This window comes from Salvelinus sp. IW2-2015, linkage group LG4q.1:29 (assembly GCF_002910315.2).
Source record: "Salvelinus sp. IW2-2015 linkage group LG4q.1:29, ASM291031v2, whole genome shotgun sequence".
Lineage (NCBI taxonomy): Eukaryota > Metazoa > Chordata > Actinopteri > Salmoniformes > Salmonidae > Salvelinus > Salvelinus sp. IW2-2015.
The window spans coordinates 9,377,929-9,401,742 of record NC_036842.1 but is presented as its reverse complement, the minus strand read 5'-3'; the positions used below and the strand labels follow the sequence as shown (position 1 = coordinate 9,401,742).

The 23,814-nt window shown below is 46.6% G+C and overlaps 1 pseudogene; it reads right to left on the bottom strand.

Annotated features, from left to right (window-relative positions):
* The window catches only part of LOC111962830 (NAD(P) transhydrogenase, mitochondrial-like), a 53,316-nt pseudogene that overhangs the window by 8,619 nt on the left and 20,883 nt on the right, over window positions 1-23,814 (bottom strand).

Genomic DNA, 23,814 nt, shown 5'->3' with positions numbered 1-23,814 from the left:
AGTTTTTAGTTTTGACACACCAGGTATTTAAAATCTAACAAGAAAAATATTCAAACCAACTTATCCCAGCAATAGGGAAGTCCCGAGTTTTTCTGTAGAGTATAATTTTAGAGGACCAGTGAATCCCCATAGGAACAGAGGATGTCTGAGGGCTCAGGTGTAAACAAGTATGCTAACCTAGTTTATCTGCATGTATTGTCTCAAATAGCAGAATATGGTTTTGATAATAATCCTAAATACAAGTGGGAGCTCTTTCCTCTCATTTCAACAAGACCGGAGGTGAAATAATTGAGCCTGTTATTTTAAAACACAATAAACAAACACCGTAAAATAAATAAAGGACATCAAGGCTGAACAAAAAAAGAATCAGTCGTGAAATGATTTCAATCCTTTTATCTGAAGCAGAAAAGTGGGAGCATGTGCAGGATTCTGGAGCAATCAATCAATTATGTTACTCTTAAAGCTAGAATCCTTAGTTGCTACATCCATTTTTAGATGTATAAATAAATGATATATTGAGTCTTGAAGAATATAACTTATGATCTCATGATGGTCAGTCCTTGCATCCATAGCTCTGCCTATATATTTGAGAGTGGTTCCATTTCTCCAGCTCCATCCCTCAGCCGTTTACCAAAAACAAGTGGCGTGGTGTGGGTTTTGTTGGTTTTCCAACTGCAGATTTCCCCTTTAAGGATGATCGTACTTATAGCCAAAAAAATATATTGGGATATTCTTACACGTGCATTGATCAGGTCCAAGTGCACATGAATTGCTCCAGTACATGTGGTAGACAGGACATTTCTAACTCAAAAGCCTTTATTCACTGGTCTTCACCATTCCAAAGCCAATCTAAGCCAGTCAAACACAACAAGGACCATCAACACTTATCTTTCATCTGCCCCATGCAGAGTTGAGAAGCCTCTTACTGAAATGACCACCATCCAAGGAAGAGAAACAATAATTCACAGCAAATGGACAATCTAAAGCCTCAATTGCTGTTTACAACGTTTGATAGGCCTGTCACAACAGCCGTCAAATACTCTGCTTTCAACACAGCATGTTGCACTGAGCATAACTACGGTCCACACTAGCTCCTTAATGATTTTCAACTTTTTCATGCAGACTCTCAAACACAAGCTTTTCTCCTAACGAAAACAACCCCGTCCAGACAAGGCCAGTGTTTATCAAAAAAAAGTCTTAAATGTTTCCACTGATGTCAATCAAGCAAAGTGACTGTGACTGGTCCAATTATAGGAAACGTGAAAAGGAAAACAAGACAGCTCCGGTTCCAGCTCGGGCCTGGTGTAGTGTAGTGCACTGCAGTCAGCAGGAGAATCTGGGACCCACTGACAACACAGAGAGCAACTGTGGAACAGTGCACCATAATACCAGGCCTTGGAAGCTGAGGATCACCTTTCAGTCTGGCAGGACTACCTGGCACACAAACACCGGCTAATTTGGTTACATTTGGAGAAGATGCTTGAAAATGTTTGAATACAAAAACAAGTCTGGGTTTGCAGTAGTCAGTTAGACAACTGTGTACTTTAGAAGTTCAGAACATCCTCCACAATAGATATAGTAACATCTCCCCCACTGTCTACATGGGCCCATGGTGTAGATCCATGTTAGATAGATAGGGTCTAAACGTCTACTGTCTATGTCCATGGCTGGATCAGGACACCGTAGGGGCTGGACTGCCTGCGGCGGTGTGTTTTAAATGAAGGAGCCATCTCTGTTGTGCTTGGCCGCGCACGCCTGTTTACTCTGGAGTGCCACGCTCATCATCCTTTCTCCCCTTCTCTTTATTCATCCTCCCACATCTCATCGCCCCTCCATCTGTTCGTCCTGTCTGCCCATAATGGTCCAGTTCTCTGTTGTAGAGAACAAAGTGGATGCCGACGCAGACAGAGGACAGACAGAGCCATAAGCTTTGCTGGAGGCCATTACACTTACTGGCCCAGGAGGTCAAGCCGAGCCACAGACAACCAGGCTGTTTAGAAGAGCAGAGCAGAGCCAGCCACTAGGTTGGGGTTGTGTCCCAAATGGTACCCTATTCCCTTTACAGTGCACTACTTTTGACCAGGGCCCCTATTTGCATTTATAGTGCACTACTTTTGACCAGAGCCCTATGGGTACTGCATATTAAAGCCCATAAAAAAGAGCCTTCTTTTCTCCTCCTCCATTATTTTCTCTGGAAGCAGCATACTGTATGGACCAGCACAGGTTGAGGCTGCACTGCCAGGCAGGAGAGATAAAGCTGACTTCTCACTCAACAGTTCACTCCGCCACTAGGTTGGAGAAGCAATGTGCAGAGAGCTGTCGTCAGGGGACGGGTTTTCAGACAGGGTGGGAGAGCGGAAAGACAGAGAGTGAGATTATACAGAGGTCTGTCAAAGTCTCAATAAACCCTACTCCAAAACACGACCCAGGCTCTTGGACCACCTCGGGATAGAGTGGGCCTGCATGCCTGACGGACCCTACTCGAAAGGTGCCCCAATGAAGTTGAGCAAATTAACTGGTGATGTAACAAGGTCAACAGAGGTTAGCTAAACATAGAAAAAAAGTTAGGGAATTTCTGAAAAATGTGGATGGCAAAGGACCATGTTTTCTACTTTCTGCACAAGACCTTTGGCCACAACACACTTACTCTCTAGGTCTTAAAAACATTTGTCAGTTGAAACCTGTGTACGTGGGTGGTTTACATGAACCTACCCTGTCAGTGCTCCGGTGTGTGTAAGTATCACTGCGTTAATGCTGTGTGTGTGTGTGTGTGTGTGTGTGTGTGTGTGTGTGTGTGTGTGTGTGTGTGTGTGTGTGTGTGTGTGTGTGTGTGTGTGTGTGGTGTGTTGCTGGGTTTTTACTTTAGCCTGGAGTGATAATGATGTTGTGGGCGCCTTTGATCATTTTGACAGTCTGGTCCACGTTCCTACGATCTCCATGGGCTTGCCTGACCCAGTGGATGATGTACGTTGGCCAGGGAACGGTTCATGGCCGAGCCCCTAGCCAGGGTGAGAGGAGAGAGAGGAGGGGGAGTACAGAGATGGATAGGATCAAAAGCTGCTCAGCCTTTTTGAGTGAACTGCATTTTTCAGTGAACCCAGTTTCTTTCAGGCAGTCAATGCAGCCAAGAAGGCATTTAAGTAGTTAGAGTTCCTCCTAGTGGAGAACGTTGGAAGCACAGAAACTGCCTCTTGCACATTTTAGCATCTTCAAGGTTTACATGTAGGTTATGAGCTGATGCGGCCTATGTATCCCATACTGTCTGATGTATAACACTTACTAAATACAGACAGACGGAAGGACTATAGGCTCCATACTTTAATCATTCTATAGCCCTCAAACTCAAATCTGGACCTCGAAGCCAGTTCCACTGCGTTTTTTCATTGTTCCCCTCTACATCAGGGACTAACTTAGACCTGGGACACCAGGTATGTGCAATTAATTATCAGGTAGAACAGAAAACCAGCAGGCTCCATACATCGTAGGGTATGAGTTGAATACCCCTGTTCTATAGGATGTGTGACACTTCGAAAATACAGACCAACGGACTTCCTTACCACACACGACGCAGGAGAGAATGGCCCCTGAGGAGCCGATGAGGGCCCCTACGATGTTGAGCAGGTTGTTGCTGAGCAGGAAACCCTCAGCACACAGGGCCCAGCCGGAGTAGCTGCTGAGCACCGTGATGACCACCCATGGCTGTTGTCAGCGTCAGGCCCTAGAAGAGCAAGACTACCGTTAGACTGAAGGTTGATATGGCAGTGGGGTTAATAAAACAAGGCAATTCATTAATGTGTTGCTAAATTCAATATATTGTCCATACAAAAGAAGGTATACATAAAGCATGTGTCATATGTGTAGTAGGCCTGGCCTATATAAACTCACACGTCTGCATTGTCCTGAAACATGTGGGCATAAGCAGACAACCTGTATTATTGAATGGTAAATAGAGAAATCTGACCAGGCAGTAGAAATGTAGTGTATTTAACCCCTATCAGGTCACAGTGGGCCTCAGTCAGTGCATTAGGTGTTTGTCAAAACAAGGAGTATTCATTTCAAGTGCTCTCTATGATATCATCCTAGTGTTACTCTCCAAGATCCCTAACTCAGGGAAAGGCTCTAACCAGAGCCAGCTACCTCACATTATGCAACGATACACTCCATCAAACAAACAGTGAGGGCAGGACTTGAACAATATCAGATCTCCCTTTAAAGGCATTCACGCTCAGGCACAGGTGATTGTTTAGCTACACCTTATCAGTCAGAGTGGTGTGATATTGTATACGTAAAAAATGAATATCCGTTGATTTATCCAACGTCAAAAACCACACGGAGGCCTGAGCAGCCAACATTCACAACAGTTTTAACCAGAACCACCTTCTCGCAGCGCTGCTTCAAAACCTCATCATCTTAGTTTACCTTCCATCTATCATCTTATTATGGATTGATCCTGTGGTTAATGCTTCCAATGAAAACTCTCCTTAAGGGCCAACAGTGGAGCAGGATTGTGAGCAGAGTGCTTTTTATTGAAGGATAGCTGAACTTAAGCCTACCTAAAATGGGCTAGAGCACAGGATTTCAAAAGGAGGTACGACTTCCATCGTATTTCTAAGAATCAGTTCAAAGATTACAGGTCAGTCCAGGTTGGTGGATATTAGGGCCATAGATATAGAATTAGTAGAACAGGAAAAGACTCTCAAACCATACAAATGTCACTGCACCCTCATAACTTGAAACATTGATTTGAATGGGGATGTCCGTACCAGTAATTCTATTTATTTGATTAGGGTAGAGGCGGCGTGTAGGTCGTACCATGACGGCCGAGAGAGAGGACACAGAGTCTGTTGTGTAGCTGGGCTCCAGCACGTAGGAGACCATCAGCCCAGCGTTCATAGCGTCAGCACCTCTGGAGAGAGGAGGAGAAGAAAGACTATAGGCATGGACATATAGAGCTAAATGCATGTCAGGACATTACTATGCGCTGCCCATCTAATTTATTATGGCCTTCATTTACAAGTATTCAGTCCTCATCCACTTTTGAGGAACAATCTGAAAGTGAGCATTTTATTTATTATCCAAGGATGTTACTATCACACATGCTGTATGGATTAAAAAGGGAGTTGTACATTTATCCCTGAACTAATTCAATCCTTGGCAGGCAGGTAGAAAGATAACAGAGAATTGATTTTCATTTCAGAGACTGAAATGTGTTCATGAGGTGGTTTCATGCTAAATTGAAACTGAATACATGTTGATAATCAAATGAACAGAGCCAGCATCTGGATTCCACCACCTGTGATATGGGACGCATTGTAATGTTTCATTAACTTTTTTCCTCATTTTGAAAGCCTTCCAAAACAAACCCACAACTGAAAAACAAAATGCAAAAGAAAATAACAAGAAAAACGTATCTAGCATGAAATGTGCATTTTGCGGAAAATGGACGTTTTAATCTTTTATCAGAGCAGGTTTTCCAGGTTCCAGTGGGACTGTGGAGTGGGAACGCTCCCTGGGATAATGCGTTCCAGCTTTCGGGAACAAGTGGAAAATGACTGGGGGCGGTGAGGCTAATTAGTGCCAAACTGGGAAAGGTTCCGCCTGGCCTAGCTTGGAGCAGGGGGGCCTGGGTGGCACGGCTGGGACAGGGGACTGAGAGGAGGGGTGCAGATTCGGGTACAGACGCTCAGGCATCAACCTGAAGGACACAGACCACTACTGATCTACTGGTTTACTACTGACCAGAGGGTTATTGGATCAAACCCAAGCTGTCTAAATTGAGATGTGGTGCCCATGATCAGAACATTCCTGAAAATGCAGTAAAATGTCTGCGTGTAATATACGTATATACACTACGTGACCAAAAGTATGTAGACACCTGCTCATTGAACATCTCATTCCAAAATCATGGCCATTAGTATGGAGTTGGTTCCTGCTTTGCTGCTATAGAAGCCTCCACTCTTCTGGGAAGGCTTTCCACTAGATGTTGGAACATTGCAGCGGGGACTTGCTTCCATTCAGCCACAAGAGCATTAGTAAGGTCGGGCACTGATGTTGGGCGATTAGGCCTGGCTCGCAGTCAGCATTCCAATTCATCCCAAAGGTGTTCGATGGGGTTGAGGTCAGGGCTCTGTGCAGGCCAGAAACCATTTATGTATAGACCTCGCTTTGAGCACAAGGGCTTTCTCATGCTGAAACAGGAAAGGGCCTTCCCCCAAATTGTTGCCACAACGTTGGAAGTACAGAATAGTCTAGAATGGAGCCTCTCCCGAACCATGAAAAACAGCCCCAGACCATTATTACTCATCCACCAAGCTTTACAGTTGGCACTATCTATTCGGGCAGGTAGCATTCTCTTGACATCCGCCAAACCCAGATTCATCCATTGGACTGCAAGATAGTTAAGCGTGATTCATCACTACAGAGAATGCATTTCCACTGCTCCAGAGTCCAATGGCGGCAAGCTTTACAGCACTCCAGCTGACACTTGGCATTGTGCATGGTGATCTTAGGCTTGTGTGCGGCTGCTCAGCCATGGAAACCCATTTCATGAAGCTCCCAATGAACAGTTATTGTGCTGACGTTACTTCCAGAGGCAGTTTGGAACTCGGTAGTGAGTGTTGCAACTGAGGACAGACAATTTTTACGCGCTACGCACTTCAGCACTCAGCGGCCCCGTTCTGTGAGTTTGTGTGGCCTACCACTTTGCGGCTAAGCAGTTGTTGCTCCTTGACATTTCCACTTCACAATAACAGCACTTACAGTTGACCGGGGCAGCTCTAGCGGGGCAGAAATTTGACGAACTGACTTGTTGGAAAGGTGGCATCCTATGACGGTGCCACGTTGAAAGTCACTGAGCTCTTCAGTACGGGCCATTCTACTGCCAATGTTTGTATATGGTGATTGCATGGCTGTGTGCCTGATTTTATACACCTGTCAGCAACGGGTGTGGTTTAAATAGCCGAATCCACTCATTTGAAGGGGTGTCCACATACGTTTGCATATAGTTGTCACGTTCTGACCATAGTTCTTTTGTATTTTCTTTGTTTTAGTATGGTCAGGGCGTGAGTTGGGTGGGTTATCTATGTTTTGTGTTTCTATGTTGGGTTTGTCATTTGGCCTGATATGGTTCTCAATCAGAGGCAGGTGTTTGTCATTGTCTCTGATTGGGAACCATATTTAGGTAGCCTGTTTTGTATTGTGGGTTGTGGGTGATTTGTTCCTGTTCGTGTGTTCCGTTGTTCTGTGTTCACTATTTCAGGACTGTAGCGTCTTCGGTTATTTTTGTCAGTTTATTGTTTTTGTTCGTTCTTGAAAGTATTCTAAATAAATATGAATACTCACCACGCTGCATCTTGGTCCGACCATTTTTACTCTTCAGACGAGGAGAACGAAGACTGCCGTTACAGAATCACCCACCACAACCGGACCAAGCAGCGTGGTAACGGGCAGCAGCAGCAGCAGCAGCGATCGCAGGATTCCTGGACCTGGGAGGAAATTCTGGACGGTAAGGGACCCTGGGTACAAGCTGGAGAATATTGCCGCCCTCGTGAAGAGCTAGAGGCAGCTAAAGCCAAGAGGCGGCGGTATGAGGAAGCAGCACGAAAGCGCGGATGGAAGCCCGAGAGGCAGCCCCAAAAATTTCTTGGGGGGGAGGCACACGGGGAGTGTAGCTAAGTCAGGTAGGAGACCTGAGCCAACTCCCCGTGCTTACCGTAAGGAGCCGAGGATGGAACCAGAGCCAGTCGGGGTGGAATTGGAGGTGAACAAGGGGAGCGAAGCAGAGACAGTGAAGGAATTAATGGGGAGATTGGAGGAGAGAGTAATGAGGGAGTTGCTATGTTGGTGCATGAGATACGACATCCGCCCGACGGAGCGTGTCCGGGATTTGATGTCACCTGAGTCAGCTCTCCATACTCGTCCTGAGGTGCGTGCTAGCCGTCTGGTGAAGACTGTGCCAGCCCCACGCACCAGGCCTTCTGTGCGCCTCCCTAGCCCTGCACGTCCTGTGGCAGCCCCACGCATCAGCTCTCCTGTGGCAGCCCCACGCACCAGCTCTCCTGTGGCAGCCCCACGCACCAGCCCTCCGGTGCCGGCGCCACATACCAGGCCTCCAGTCCCTGCTCCCCGCACTCGCCCAGAGGTGTGTGTCCCCAGCCCGGTACCACCAGTTCCGGCACCATGCACCAGGCCTACATTGCGCCTCCAGGGTCCAGTATGCCCTGTTCCTGCTCCCCGCACTCCCCTGAGGTGCGTGTTCCCAGCCCGGTACCACCAGTTCCGGCACCACGCACCAGGCTACAGTGCGCCTCCAGGGTCCAGTATGCCCTGTTCCTGCTCCCGCACTCGCCCTGAGGTGCGTGTTCCCAGCCCGGTACCACCAGTTCCGGCACCACGCACCAGGCCTACTGTGCGCCTTAGCAGGCCAGAGTCTTCCGTTCTGTCCAGCACCGCCTGAGCTGCCCTTCTGTCCAGCGCCGCCTGAGCTGCCCTTCTGTCCAGCGCCGCCTGAGCTGCCCGTCTGTCCAGCGCCGCCTGAACTGCCCTTCTGTCCAGCGCCGCCTGAGCTGCCCGTCTGTCCAGCGCCGCCTGAGCTGCCCGGTCTGTCCAGCGCCGCCTGAACTGCCCGTCTGTTCAGCGCCGCCTGAACTGCCCGTTCTGTCCAGTGCCGCCTGAGCTGCCCGTCTGTCCAGCGCCGCCTGAGCTGCCCGTCTGCCCAGCGCCGTCTGAGCCGCCCGTCTGTCCTGAGCCGTCAGAGCCGCCTGTCTGTCCTGAGCCGCTAGAGCCATCCGTCAGTCAGGAGCCGCCAGAGCCGTCCGTCAGTCAGGAGCCGCCAGAGCCGCCCGCCAGTCAGGAGCCGCCAGAGCCGCCGCCAGTCAGAGGCCGCCAGACGTCCGGCCAGTCAGGAGCCGTCAGAGCCGTCCGCCAGGTCAGGACTGCCAGAGCCGCCTGCCAGTCTGGAGCTGCTTTTCAGTCCTCAGCTACCCCTCAGTCCTGAGCTACCCCTCAGTCCTGAGCTGCCTTTCAGTCCGGAGCTGCCCTTCAGTCCGGAGCTGCCTGTCAGTCTGGAGCTGCCCTTCAGTCCGGAGTTGCCTTTCAGTCCTGAGCTACCCCTCAGTCCTGAGCTGCCCCTCAGTCCGGAGGCGTCCTTCAGTCCAGAGGCGTCCCTCAGTCCAGAGGTGTCCCTCAGTCTAGAGGTGTCCCTCAGTCCAGAGGTGTCCCTCAGTCCCGTGGGCCCATTTATTAGGGTTCCCAGGCCAAGGTTGGTGGCGAGGGTCGCCGCTCGAAGGACGCTACTGAAGCGAACTAAGACAATGGTGGAGTGGGGTCCACGTCCAGCGCCAGAGCCGCCACCGCGGACAGATGCCCACCCAGTCCCTCCCCTATAGGTTCGGGTTTTGCGGCCGGAGTCCGCACCTTGGAGGGGGGGGTTACTGTCACGTTCTGACCATAGTTCTTTTGTATTTTCTTTGTTTTAGTATGATCAGGGCGTGAGTTGGGTGGGTTATCTATGTTTTGTGTTTCTATGTTGGGTTTGTCGTTTGGCCTGATATGGTTCTCAATCAGAGGCAGGTGTTTGTCATTGTCTCTGATTGGGAACCATATTTAGGTAGCCTGTTTTGTATTGTGGGTTCTGGGTGATTTGTTCCTGTTCGTGTGTTCCGTTGTTCTGTGTTCACTATTTCGGGACTGTAGCGTCTTCGGTTATTTTTGTCAGTTTATTGTTTTTGTTCGTTCTTGAAAGTATTCTAAATAAATATGAATACTCACCACGCTGCGCTCCGACCATTCTTACTCTTCAGACGAGGAGAGCGAAGACTGCCGTTACAATAGTGTATGAATAATAACATCTGTGGACAAATGAATCACATCAATGGGCCGTGATGATGAATTTGTATAAGGAATATATGTATTGCTTTACCTGCCTCATTTGCTGACAGGAAATGTAGTTTAAAGTGGAACCGTAAAAACTCATGGCGTGCCTGGCCTAGGATTTCCTACCCTTTTTCACTTGCAGCTCCCAACAAAAACTACGTCACACGTCCACCTCCCCAATCCCATAGTATTACATAGGACTCTAATATAATGCATCACTATTCCCAATCACAATCGTCCGTCCTCACCTTGTAGTTTCCCATAAGCCACCAGGGATCCGCTGAAGGTGACCCCTCCGATGAAGGTGTTCAGGTAGGCAATGATCTTGGTGAGGTTGGCAGCCGGGTCGGTAGCAAAGTGAGGGTACTCGATCATGTACTCTGCCACGTAGGTCAGCACTGCAGCCAGACCCATCAGGCTGTGGAAGGCAGGTACCAGCTGGGGGAGGTCTGTGATCTGGATCTTCCTAGCAATACCCAACTCTGGGGGGCAGAGGGGATGAGAACCGGTCAACACACAGAGACGTGCGCAAAGACACACACCCTAAGGACTGCTGGGAAACGGGCAGTCCTGAGGCACAGGTATGGCTGATGTTTGGGGGGAAATTCCTTGTTTGTGAGTGCACCTCCGTGTGTGTGTGTTCTGGTGTGTCTGTTCTTCTTAAAGCCCTGCAGACATGGACGTGGTTAATAGGAGCATTTGGAAAAGCAAACAGGCTAAGGTCTGAACGGATGGTTTAGTCAACTTGATTCCAGGAAGAATATAGATTGACCTGACTGGATCATTTGTAATTTTTTWAAATTTTTATTTCACCTATATTTAACCAGGTAGGCTAGTTGAGAACAAGTTCTCATTTACAACTGCGAGATAAGATGGCCAAGATAAAGCATAGCAGTGTGAACAGACAACAACACAGAGTTACACATGGAGTAAACAATAAACAAGTCAATAACACAGTAGGGGGGAAAAATGAGTCTATATACATTGTGTGCAAAAGGCATGAGGAGGTAGGCAATAAATAGGCCATAGGAGCGAATAATTACAATTTAGCAGATTAACACTGGAGTGATAAATCATCAGATGATCATGTGCAAGTAGAGATACTGGTGTGCAAAAGAGCAGAAAAGTAAATAAATAAAAACAGTAAGGGGATGAGGTAGGTAAATTGGGTGGGCTATTTACAGATGGACTATGTACAGCTGCAGTGATCGGTTAGCTGCTCAGATAGCAGATGTTTAAAGTTGGTGAGGGAAATAAAAGTCTCCAACTTCAGCGATTTTTGCAATTCGTTCCAGTCACAGGCAGCAGAGAACTGGAAGGAAAGGCGGCCAAATGAGGTGTTGGCTTTTGGGATGATCAGTGAGATATACCTGCTGGAGCACGTGCTACGGGTGGGTGTTGTTATCGTGACCAGTGAACTGAGATAAGGCGGAGCTTTACCTAGCATGGACTTATAGATGACCTGGAGCCAGTGGGTCTGGCGACGAATATGTAGCGAGGGCCAGCCGACTAGAGCATACAGGTCGCAGTGGTGGGTGGTATAAGGTGTTTTAGTAACAAAACGGATGGCACTATGATAAACTGCATCTAGTTTGCTGAGTAGAGTATTGGAAGCTATTTTGTAGAAGACATCGCCGAAGTCAAGGATCGGTAGGATAGTCAGTTTTACTAGGGTAAGTTTGGCGGCGTGAGTGAAGGAGGCTTTGTTGCGAAATAGAAAGCCGATTCTAGATTTGATTTTGGATTGGAGATGTTTAATATGAGTCTGGAAGGAGAGTTTACAGTCTAGCCAGACACCTAGATATTTATAGATGTCCACATATTCTAGGTCGGAACCGTCCAGGGTGGTGATGCTAGTCGGGCGGGCGGGTGCAGGCAGCGAACGGTTGAAAAGCATGCATTTGGTTTTACTAGCATTTAAGAGCAGTTGGAGGCCACGGAAAAAGTGTTGTATGGCATTGAAGCTCGTTTGGAGGTTAGATAGCACAGTGTCCAAGGAAGGGCCAGAAGTATACCGAATGGTGTCGTCAGCGTAGAGGTGGATCAGGGAATCGCCCGCAGCAAGAGCAACATCATTGATGTATACAGAGAAAAGAGTCGGCCCGAGAATTGAACCCTGTGGTACCCCCATAGAGACTGCCAGAGGACCGGACAACAAGCCCTCCGATTTGACACACTGAACTCTGTCTGAAAAGTAGTTGATGACATGATTAAGACATGATGGTGACCATTACCTCAGCACTGCTGCAGTATGAGCAGTAAGCAATTACTCATATGATTGAAGGAGACAACACATGTCGACTACAGTAAATAACATATGTGGTTCAGATCATTCAAGCATGCAAAACCAACACACACACACGCACACACACACACACACACACACAGAGTACAAAACATTAGGAACACCTTCCTAATATTGAGTTGCACCCCTTTTTGCCTTCAGATCAGCCTCAATTCGTCGGGGCATGGACTCTATAAGGTGTCGAAAGCATTCCACAGGGATGCTGGCCCATGTTGACTCTAATGCTTTCCACGGTTGTGTCAAGTTGGCTGGATGTCCTTTGGGTGGTATACCATTCTTGATACACACGGAAAACTGTGGAGCATGAAAAACCCAGCGGCATTGCAGTTCTTGACACACTCAAACTGGGACCATCTACCATACCCAGTTCAAAAGGCACTTAAATCCTTTGTCTTGCCCATTCACCCTCTGAATGGCACACATACACAATCCATGTCTCAATTGTCTCAATGCTTGAAAAGCCTTATTTATCCTGTCTCCTCCCCTTCATCTACACTGACTGAAGTGGATTTAACAAGTGAGATCAATAAGGGATCATGGCTTTCACCTGGATTCACCTGGTCAGTCTATGTCATGGTCAGTCTATGCTTAATGTTTTGTAAACTCAAGCACGCACACACTTACCAGCGATGCCACCCACAGCCATGGCGGCACTCATCTGTGCCAGRAGTTCAGGGGTGGGCTTCAGGAAGCCCAGGGTGACAGCGATGCCCCCTGCCACACCCATCATGCCCAGGGCATTACCCAGGCGTGCAGGTTTTGTAGCAAAAACTTTAAACCTGTTCTAAATTAAAAGGTTCAGGTAATACATGCCCATTTCAGTCACGTTTTCTGTCTACTTAACACAGCCGAATGAATACATCGCCTGAGCCCACCTGATTAGTGGTACATAGTGGGAGGGTTAGGTGATGCTCACCTGCTCAATGTTGTAGCCAGCCTGCATGGCGACTCCATAGCCCCCCAAAAACAACCCGGTGGGCAGTAGGTACAGGTAGTTGTATTCTGGAGGGTCAGTGGGACGCTTGAACATGTCCAGCATCTTCTTGGTGACCAGGAAACCACCTGAGAGAGAAAGACAACAAACACAGTCAAACTCAATCTGGTAGACAACGGTCTGCACATGCACTCTTTTTGGAACGCTTCAGGCATAACAGGGTGTAGACGGTCATATTTCAAATATTTATAGCACCCTTATTTGATATTTGAGTAACACATTAAAAGTGTGCACACAAAGGGTTCCTAAAGGCCAACTCAGTGAATGTAGTAGCTGGGGCTTTTCTTGGTGGAGTCGATCCCCTGATATAACGACCAGACGGAACACTTCATTCTGCTGGGGCGGATCACATTACATTCCAAAAGCAACCTCTGGGTTCTCTACATCGCCACTACACCCCCACACTCAGACAGGTTATCCAGTGGCTAACATCTGTCCACTTCAGCTGTACGTGCTAATTTTAGCCCAGCCCAGACCTCAATCACTTAAACACACCAATAATAAAAAAAAACGATTTCAGACTTGAGGCTCAGAGTCAATACATTCAGATTCAAGAATGCAAAGGGCAGGTATTGAAGAAAAGCATGCACAGGATTTTTCCGTGCTGCCGCTATAAAAACACGTAGCAATACAAAAGGCTTTGTGGCAAGAGCCAGAGGAAGAGAAAAACTATTCCTCAACCCGTTGTATAAGGAGCAGGTACTCTATAAATTCCAGGGCTAGTTTATTGAAACTAAATTGGAGGGCAATTTTTTGGTGTATTCACTTGACAATATAAAAATTGTAGAAGAAGGGCTAGGAAAAAAATGGTGGAATGTCCGTTTTTATGTTTCTGAAGGTTTATGGGTGGTGCGGTAGACCACTAAGAAATGTTGCATGTGGAATGGAAACCAATAGGGACTTTAAAACTAAATTAAACACCTGCTCTTTAAAGAAAATAAATATATATATAAAGAGGTGCACTTTAAGCACACTGGAACATATGCACAAAGAGATCTGAGAGAGTCATAATAACTGGTTATTACAGCAAATGGCTTAAATCTGCCAGAATGCCCCAGTATGAGGGATTTAAATCCCTGCCATGATCTTTGACCCTGCTCAGTGTTCTGGCCTGTTGGAGCGCCCTCGCACAGACTGGGACCTCTGGACCGCTGCAGCGGTTGCCTTTGAATGAGTGACTCAGTGGCTGTCTAGAACGATGCACCAAAGACTTTCCCGACACTACCATTAACAACGTTCCCTCATTTCTTCTCAGCAGAGCTAGACTAAGCCTGGTTTATTGCATGGCCATGGCCCTTTTGAAGACCACTCAGTCATTTCCAGTTCATGTGTGAAGTTCCTTCTTTTCCACCTAAAGCGAGTTAGGGAAGGGCACGAACAGGGTCCATGGGCCAACTAACGGTCAAAGCTGAGGAAGAGGGCACAGTGGAGCAATAAGCAGTTTCTTAATAGATAGTCAAGTGAAATAAATGGCCCTAAAGGGGTCTGATATCCACGTATCGTACGTATTCTACGATCTTATATAAGGTCTCCAAAGGGGGTACAATTTTGAGGTAAGAGGAGCTTGCCTGCTCCATTCACTATCTGTTTTCACAGTTACTGTCTGGTTTAGTCCAGAGTCACTCACCAGCGAACATGCCCCCCCTCATGAGAGACAGACCGCCCACAGCAGTCAGACCTGGAATAAACACACACACACACACACAGTAAGCACAGCTTAGATCACATTACAGGCATGTTTTTCAACTAGTGCCACATGTGTTGAATGTCAAATGACAATGACAAAACACTGAAACATTATTGCTTCTCTACCCATTGCCCTGTCAGACAAACAAAGCTCTATAACATTTGATGTGCTGTATAGAGAGGCATGTTTCTTACACATTGCATTCGAGCACAGCAGCACAGCTTAATGAGGAAAATGTCAGAGCGCAGAGGGAGTCCTGATAACCATCAGCCCTATAATGACTTACAAATGCAGCCTGCTGTACTGCAGTGAACAACACAACAACAGGCTGGTCAGACAGAGCCAACAGGCTCCCAGTCATGTGTTTATGTGTCTGACTGAATGAGTGAGCTTTTCCTGGCTGTCCCGTTCTGGAACTCCACAGTAACAATTAGTCACAGAGACAGGCCAAGGTTTGAATTAAAAGGTGACTGCACGCTACCTCAGTGTCACAGGAAATGCATACAGCAGACAATTAGGCTAGAAACATCACCTCGCACACTCTGTCAAAAAGAGAGACATGGCGTCCCCCCCTGAGTGGCSCAGTGGTCTACGGCACTGCATCGCATCGCAGTGCTAGCTGTGCCACTAGAGATCCTGATTCGAGTCCAGGCTCTGTCACAGCTGGCCGCGACCCGGGAGACCCATGAGGCGCCGCACATTTGGCCCAGCGTCGTCCGGGTTAGGGGAGCGTTTGGCCGGCCGGGATGTCCTTGTCCCATCGGGCTCTAGCGACTCCTGTGGCGGGCCGGGCGCATGCACGCTGACACGGTCGCCATGTGTACAGTGTTTCCTCCGACACATTGGTGCGGCTGGCTTCCGGGTTAAGTGGGCATCGTGTCAAGAAGCAGTGCGGCTTGGCTGGGTTGTGTTTCGGAGGATGCACGGCTCTCGACCTTCGCCTCTCCCGAGTCCGTGCGGGAGTTGCAGCGATGGGACAAGACTGTAACTACCAATTGGATACCACAAAATTGCGGAGAAAAAGGAAAAAAAGTACTTAAAAAAAAAAAATGTTCATAAAAAAGCGAGACATGCTGCTCACAGTATTCTAGACACCAGGTGAACTTTGAGCCCTTAATGCCATCAGATCCCCGCCTGAAGTTTCCCTCCCTTGAAAAGAGGGCGAGATACTTTTGGAAAACAAAGACGTCATACTCAGGCCATAGAGATCACAGACATGCCTGACCAAATAGACACCAATACCACCTACCTACCACTGACTTATCAAGACAGCTCTTAGATAGTCAGCCAGTCATGTCTATATTGATCACACACACACACACAATAGGATGACAGTTATCCCAGAAGCGTCTGTTCGTCACATCCCACTCAGGGCGGACTTCAGAAGGGAAAGACTTTAGCTAATTGTGACTCAACAGTTTCAGGTAGATTAAAGAGCTGTCGTGAGGATGGTGCCAGCCATTGGGCAAAACCAAGGGTTCCCCATCAAAAGTAACCCAACGCTCCAGACAGAGATTGACACAGACTTCTCTCTCTCCCTCTTAAGAATCTGAAATTCCAATATACTTCACTAACGTCTTGGGCTCGATCGGCTCTTTTAGCTTTATTACATTTGGCACAGCAATAACAATAACTCCAATGGCTTCAATGTTTCCACTTCTTTGCATGACCAAGATAAAAGGAATGGTTTAGGTAATGCCAAATATGTGGGGAACACACCTAAGAGACAATGTGTGAGCAGAGAGACTGAGAATGACTCGGGTGGTGCGGGGACCAGGGTACAGTGGCAAGAAAAAGTATGTGAACCCTTTGGAGTTACCTGGATTTTGCATAAATTTGACATCAAATTTGATCTGATCTTCATCTAAGTCACATCCAGAGTGTGCTTCTAGACAACCAGAGTGTGCTTAAACTAATAACACACAAATTATTGTATTTTTCTTGTCTATATTCAATACATAATTTAAACATTCACAGTGTAGGTTGGAAAAAGTATGTGAACCCCTAGACTAATGACTTATCCAAAAGCTAATTGGAGTCAGGGGTCAACTAACCCAGAGTCGAATCAATGAGACGAGATTGAGATTTTGGTTAGAGCTGCCCTACCCCATAAAAAACACACACAAAATTTGAGTTTGCTATTCACAAGAAGCATTGCCTGATCTGAACCATGACTCGAACAAAAAAGATCTCAAAATACCTAAGATTCAGAATTGTTGACTTGCATAAAGCTGGAAAGGGTTACAAAAGTATCTCTAAAAGCCTTGATGTTCATCAGTCCACAAATTGCCTATAAATAGGGAAATGTCAGCACTGTTGCTACTCTCCCTAGGAGTGGCCGTACTGCAAAGATGACTGCAAGAGCACAGCGCAAAGGTTAAGAAGAATCCTAGAGCGTCAGCTAAAGACTTAGACATCTCTGGAAGATGCTAACATCTCTGTTGACGAGTCTACAATACGTAAAACACTAAACAAGAATGGTGTTCATGGGAGGACATCATGGAAGAAGCCACTGCTGTCCAAAAAAAACTTCTGAAGTTTGCAAAAGAGCACCTGGATGTTACACAGAGCTACTGGCAAAATATTCTGTGGACAGATTAAACTAAAGTTGTGTTGTTTGGAAGGAACACACAACACTATGTGTGGAGAAAAAAATGCAAAGCACACCAACAGCAAAACCTCATCTTAACTATACACTATAGTGGAGGGAGCATAATGGTTTGGGGCTGCCTCAGGGCCTCGACAGCTTGCTATCATCGACTGAAAAATGAATTCCCAAGTTTATCAAGACGTTTTGCAGGAGAAAGTTAGGCTCACTGTCCGCCAACTGAAGCTCAACAGAAGTTAGGTGATGCAAAAGGACAACAACCCAAAATACAGAAGTAAATCCACAGCAGATTGGCTTCAACAGAAGAAATAAGCCTTCTGGAATGCCAGTCAGTCCTGACCTCAACCTGATTGAGATGCTGTGGCATGACCTCAAGAGAGCGGTTCACACCAGACATCCCAAGAATATTGTGGAACTGAAACAGTTTTGTAAAGAGGAATGGTCCAAAATTCCTCCTGACCGTTGTGCAGGTGAGTAATTGTCAGACTAGCCTAACTTTCGTCATTTCCGGTCACAACTTGCAGAATTGTTTACGTGCTGCTGTGCGTTTTGTTGCTAACCTTACTTTGCTACCTGACAACTTTACGGTTTTTACTTTTTAATTACCGTTTATATTTTTTGTTTTTCCCTCGCTCTACTTTTTTTCATTCAACTTTTTCACTCCGGACGCTTTATCTGGACGTGGTTCGTCAGGACCTCCGCCAGACGAAGCTAAGTAGTAACATTAACATGATGCCTTCTAATTGCAGTCGCTGTACTCATAATATACAGGAGAACAATCGCCTTACGGCCAGGATAGCTGTGCTGCAAGCCCAGCTTCAGACGCAATCATTAGGCAAGCGTAATTTCAGTGTAGGAAAGGATGAAACGGTGTGTGTGCCACCAGTAAGTACAGATAGTAGTATAAATCCCCTCGCACAGTCCCCGCAGGATGACAACTTTCTCATGGCTTCTGGAGGGAAATGCTGTAGGAATGCTCAACCGGTGTCGCTCATTCAGCCGACAGAAACTTTCAACCGGTTCTCCCCATTAATAAGCAGCGAGTCGGAGTCAGAGGCCGAGCCTTCTCTGGTCTCTACTCCTCCCGTTACGGGGTCTGAGACGCCGAAGCCTCTCACCATTAGCTCTGACAAATTGAAAACCCTAGTCATTGGCGACTCCATTACCTGCAGTATTAGACTTAAAACGAATCATATAGCGATCATACACTTTTTACCAGGGGGCAGGGCTACCGACGTTAAGGCTAATCTGAAGATGGTGCTGGCTAAAGCTAAAACTGGAGTGTAGAGAGTATATGGATATTGTTATCCACGTCGGCACCAACGATGTTAGGATGAAACAGTCAGAGGTCACCAAGCGCAACATAGCTTCAGCGTATAAATCAGCTAGAAAGATGTGTCGGCATCGAGTAGTTGTCTCTGGCCACCTCCCAGTTAGGGGGAGTGATGAGCTCTACAGCAGAGTCTCACAACTCTATCGCTGGTTAAACTGTTTTCTGCCCCTCCCAAAAGAGAATTTGTAGATAATTGGCCCTCTTTCTGGGACTCACCCACAAACAGAACCAAGCCTGGCCTGTTGAGGAGTGACGGACTCCATCCTAGCTGGAGGGGTGCTCTCATCTTATCTACGAACATAGACAGGGCTCTAACTCCCCTAGCTCCACAATGAGATAGTGTGCAGGCCAGGAAGCAGGCTGTTAGCTAGCCTGCCAGCTTAATGGAGTCTGCCACTAGCACAGTCAGTGTAGTCAGCTCAGCTATCCCCATTGAGACTGTGTCTGTGCCTCAACCTAGGTTGGGCAAAACTAAACATGGAGGTGTTCGCCTAAGCAATCTCACTGGAATAAAGACCTCCTCATTCCTGCCATTATTGAAAGAGATTGTGATACTTCACATCTCAAAATAGGGCTACTTAATGTTAGATCCCTCACTTACAAGGCAGTTATAGTCAATTAACTAATCACTGATCATAATCTTGATGTGATTGGCCTGACTGAAACATGGCTTAAGCCTGATGAATTTACTGTGTTAAATGAGGCCTCACCTCCTGGTTACACTAGTGACCATATCCCCCGCGCATCCCGCAAATGCGGAAGTGTTGCTAACATTTACGATAGCAAATTTCAATTTACAAAAAAAACAGCCGTTGTCGTCTTTTGAGCTTCTAGTCATGAAATCTACGCAGCCTACGCAATCACTTTTTATAGCTACTGTTTACAGGCCTCCTGGGCCATATACAGTGTTCCTCACTGAGTTCCCTGAATTCCTATCGGACCTTGTAGTCATGGCAGATAATATTCAATTTTTGGTGACTTTAATATTCACATGGAAAAGTCCACAGACCCACTCCAAAAGGCTTTCGGAGCCGTCATTGACTCAGTGGGTTTTGTCCAACATGTCTCCGGACCTACTCACTGCCACAGTCATACTCTGGACCTAGTTTTGTCCCATGGAATAAATGTTGTGGATCTTAATGTTTTTCCTCATAATCCTGGACTATCGGACAACCATTTTATTACGTTCGAAATCGCAACAAATAATCTGCTCAGACCCCAACCAAGGATCATCAAAAGTCGGGCTATAAATTCTCGGACAACCCAAAGATTCCTAGATGCCCTTCCAGACTCCCTCCGCCTACCCAAGGATGTCAGAGTACAAAAATCAGTTAACCACCTAACTGAGGAACTCAATTTAACCTTGCGCAATACCCTAGATGCAGTCGTACCCCTAAAAACAAAAAACATTTGTCATAAGAAACTAGCTCCCTGGTATACAGAAAATACCCGAGCTCTGAAGCAAGCTTCCAGAAAATTGGAACGGAAATGGCGCCACACCAAACTGGAAGTCTTCCGACTAGCTTGGAAAGACAGTACCGTGCAGTATCGAAGAGCCCTCACTGCTGCTCGATCATCCTATTTTTCCAACTTAATTGAGGAAAATAAGAACAATCCAAAATGTATTTTTGATACTGTCGCAAAGCTAACTAAAAAGCAGCATTCTTTAAGAGGATGGCTTTCACTTCAGCAGTGATACATTCATGAACTTCTTTGAGGAAAAGATCATGATCATTAGAAAGCAAATTACGGACACCTCTTTAAATCTGCGTATTCCTCCTAAGCTCAGTTGTCCTGAGTCTGCACAACTCTGCCAGGACCTAGGATCAAGGGAGACACTCAAGTGTTTTAGTACTATATCTCTTGACACAATGATTAAAATAATCATGGCCTCTAAACCTTCAAGCTGCATACTGGACCCTATTCCAACTAAACTACTGAAAGAGCTGCTTCCTGTGCTTGGCCCTCCTATGTTGAACATAATAAACGGCTCTCTAGCCACCGGATGTGTACCAAACTCACACCAAACTCACACTTGACCCAGAAAATATAAAAAACTATCGGCCTACATCGAATCTCCCATTCCTCTCAACAACAAAAAACTGTTGCGCAGCACCTCACTGCCTTCCTGAAGACAAACAATGTATACGAAATGCTTCAGTCTGGTTTTAGACCCCATCATAGCACTGAGACTGCACTTGTGAAGGTGGTAAATTACCTTTTAATGGCGTCAGACCGAGGCTCTGCATCTGTCCTCGTGCTTCTAGACCTTAGTGCTGCTTTTGATACCATCAATCACCATATTCTTTTGGAGAGATTGGAAACCCAAATTGTCTACACGGTCAAGTTCTGGCCTGGTTTAGATCTTATCTGTCGGAAAGATATCAGTTTGTCTCTGTGGATGGTTTGTCCTCTGACAAATCAACTGTACATTTCGGTGTTCCTCAAGGTTCCATTTTAGGACCACTGTTGTTTTCACTATATATTCCACCTCTTGGTGATGTCATTCGAAAACATAATGTTAACTTTCACTGCTATGCGGGTGACACACAGCTGTACATTTCGATGAAACATGGTGAAGCCCCAAAATTGCCCTCGCTGGAAGCCTGTGTTTCAGACATAAGGAAGTGGATGGCTGCAAATGTTCTACTTTTAAACTTGGACAAAACAGAGATGCTTGTTCTAGGTCCCAAGAAACAAAGAGATCTTCTGGTAAATCTGACAATTAATCTTGATTGTTGTACAGTCGTCTCAAATAAAACTGTGAAGGACCTCTGCGTTACTCTGGACCCGTAGCTCTCTTTTGACGAACATATCAAGACTGTGTCAAGGACAGCTTTTTTCCATCTACATAACATTGCAAAAATCCGAAACTTTCTGTACAAAATTATGCAGAAAGATGTATCCATGCTTTTGTCACTTCTAGGTTACACTACTGCAATTCTCTACTTTCCAGCTACCCGGATAAAGCACTAAATAAACTTCAGTTAGTGCTAAACACGGCTGCTAGAATCTTGACTAGAACCAAAACATTTGATCATATTACTCCAGGCAAGGGCTGATTTCAAGGTTTTACTGCTAACCTACAAAGCATTGCATGGACTTGCTCCTACCTATCTTTCCGATTTGGTCCTGCCGTACATACAGTACCTACACGTACGCTAGGGTCACAAGACGCAGGCCTCCTTATTGTCCCAATAAAGAATTTCTAAGCAAACAGCTGGAGGCAGGGCTTTCTCCTATAGAGATACATTTTTTATGGAATGGTCTGCCTACCCATGTGAGAGACGCAGACTCGGTCTCAACCTTTAAGTCTTTATTGAAGACTCATCTCTTCAGTAGGTCCTATGATTGAGTGTAGTCTGGCCCAGGAGTGTGAAGGTGAACAGAAAGGCACTGGAGCAACGAACCGCCTTGCTCTCTCTGCCTGGCCGGTTCCCCTCTCTCCACTGGGATTCTCTGCCTCTAACCCTATTACAGGGGCTGCGTCACTGGCTTACTGGTGCTCTTCCATGCTGTCCCTAGGAGGGGTGCGTCACTTGAGTGGGTTGAGTCACTGACGTGATCTTCCTGTTGGCGTTGGCCGCCACCCTGGGTGTTGCTTTGGCGAAGATCTTATGTGGGCTATACTGCGGGGACCTGTGTCTTCAGGATGGAAGTGGTGAGTTGAAAATATCCCTCTAGTGGTGTGGGGCTGTGCTTGGAAAAGTGCGGTGGGTTATATGCCTGCTGTTTGCCCTGTGGGGTATCGTTCAGATGGGCCAGTGTCTCCCGACCGCCCTCTGTTCTCAGCCTCGCAGTAATTGTGATGCCGTGCAGTAGTCTCTATGTGTGTTGGAGGGTTAGGTCTGTCCTGTTATAGTCTGATATTTCTCTGTCTTATCCGCGTATTACTGTGTGAAATTAAGTGATTCCTCTCTATTCTCTTTTCATTTTTCTTCTGTGTTCTTCTTTCATCCCTTTCTCCCTGCTCTCGGCACCTCAGCCCTAGGACCATTGCCTACAGGACTACCTGCCGATGACTCTCTGCTGTCCCCAGTCCAGCTGGCCGTGCTGCTGCTCCAGTTTCAACTGTTCTGTCTACGGCTATGAGAACCCTGACCTGGATCACCGGACGTCGCTACTGTCCCAAGAGCCTGCTGGTTTGTTTCAATCTCTGAGTCAGCAGGAACAGTAGAGATACTCTGAATGACATCGTCATATGAAAAGCCAACTACATTTACTCCTGAGTTGCCTGACCTGTTGCACCCGCGACAACCACTGTGATTATTGTTATTTGACGCCTGTGCGTGCATCTTATGAAAATTTGAACATCTTGGCCATGTTCTGTATAAATCTCCACCCGGCACAGCCAGAAGAGGACATGCCTCAAGCCTGTTCTCTCTAGGTTTCTTCGTAAGTTCTGGCCTTTCTAGGCGAGTTTTCCCAGCCATTTTTCCCGTGACTTCGTTTAACCTGCATGGCTTGCTTGTTTGGTTTAGGCTGGGGTCTGTACAGCACTTGAGAAATCAGCTGATTGTAAGAAGGCTTTATAAATAAAATTGACATTTTATCGCAACGATAGAAAACATTCATTAGGTTATTGCTGCCAAAGGAGGGCTCAAGCAGTATTAAATCCAAGGGTGCAGCATACTTTTTCCACCCTGCACGTGAACATTTACGCGGTGTGTTCAAGAAAGACATGAAAACATATAATTGTTTGTGTGTTATAGTTTAAGCAAAGATTGTGTTTGTCTATTTTTAACCTAGATGAAGATTCAGATCAAATTGTATGACCAATATTTATGTAGAAAATCCAGATATTTCCAAAGGCGTTCAACAGTACTTTTTTCTTGCCACTGTATATATCGTGGACTAATAAAGTGGTGCACAGGAACATGCTGCAGTACGTCTAGCGAAGGATTAATTCTCCATTGGATGCCACCACCCATGCCTCTTCTGAAGTTAGCATCTGGGGCGACATGAAGGCTTTAATGTGGACACATGGCTCATTAAGACATTCAACCTGTCCTGG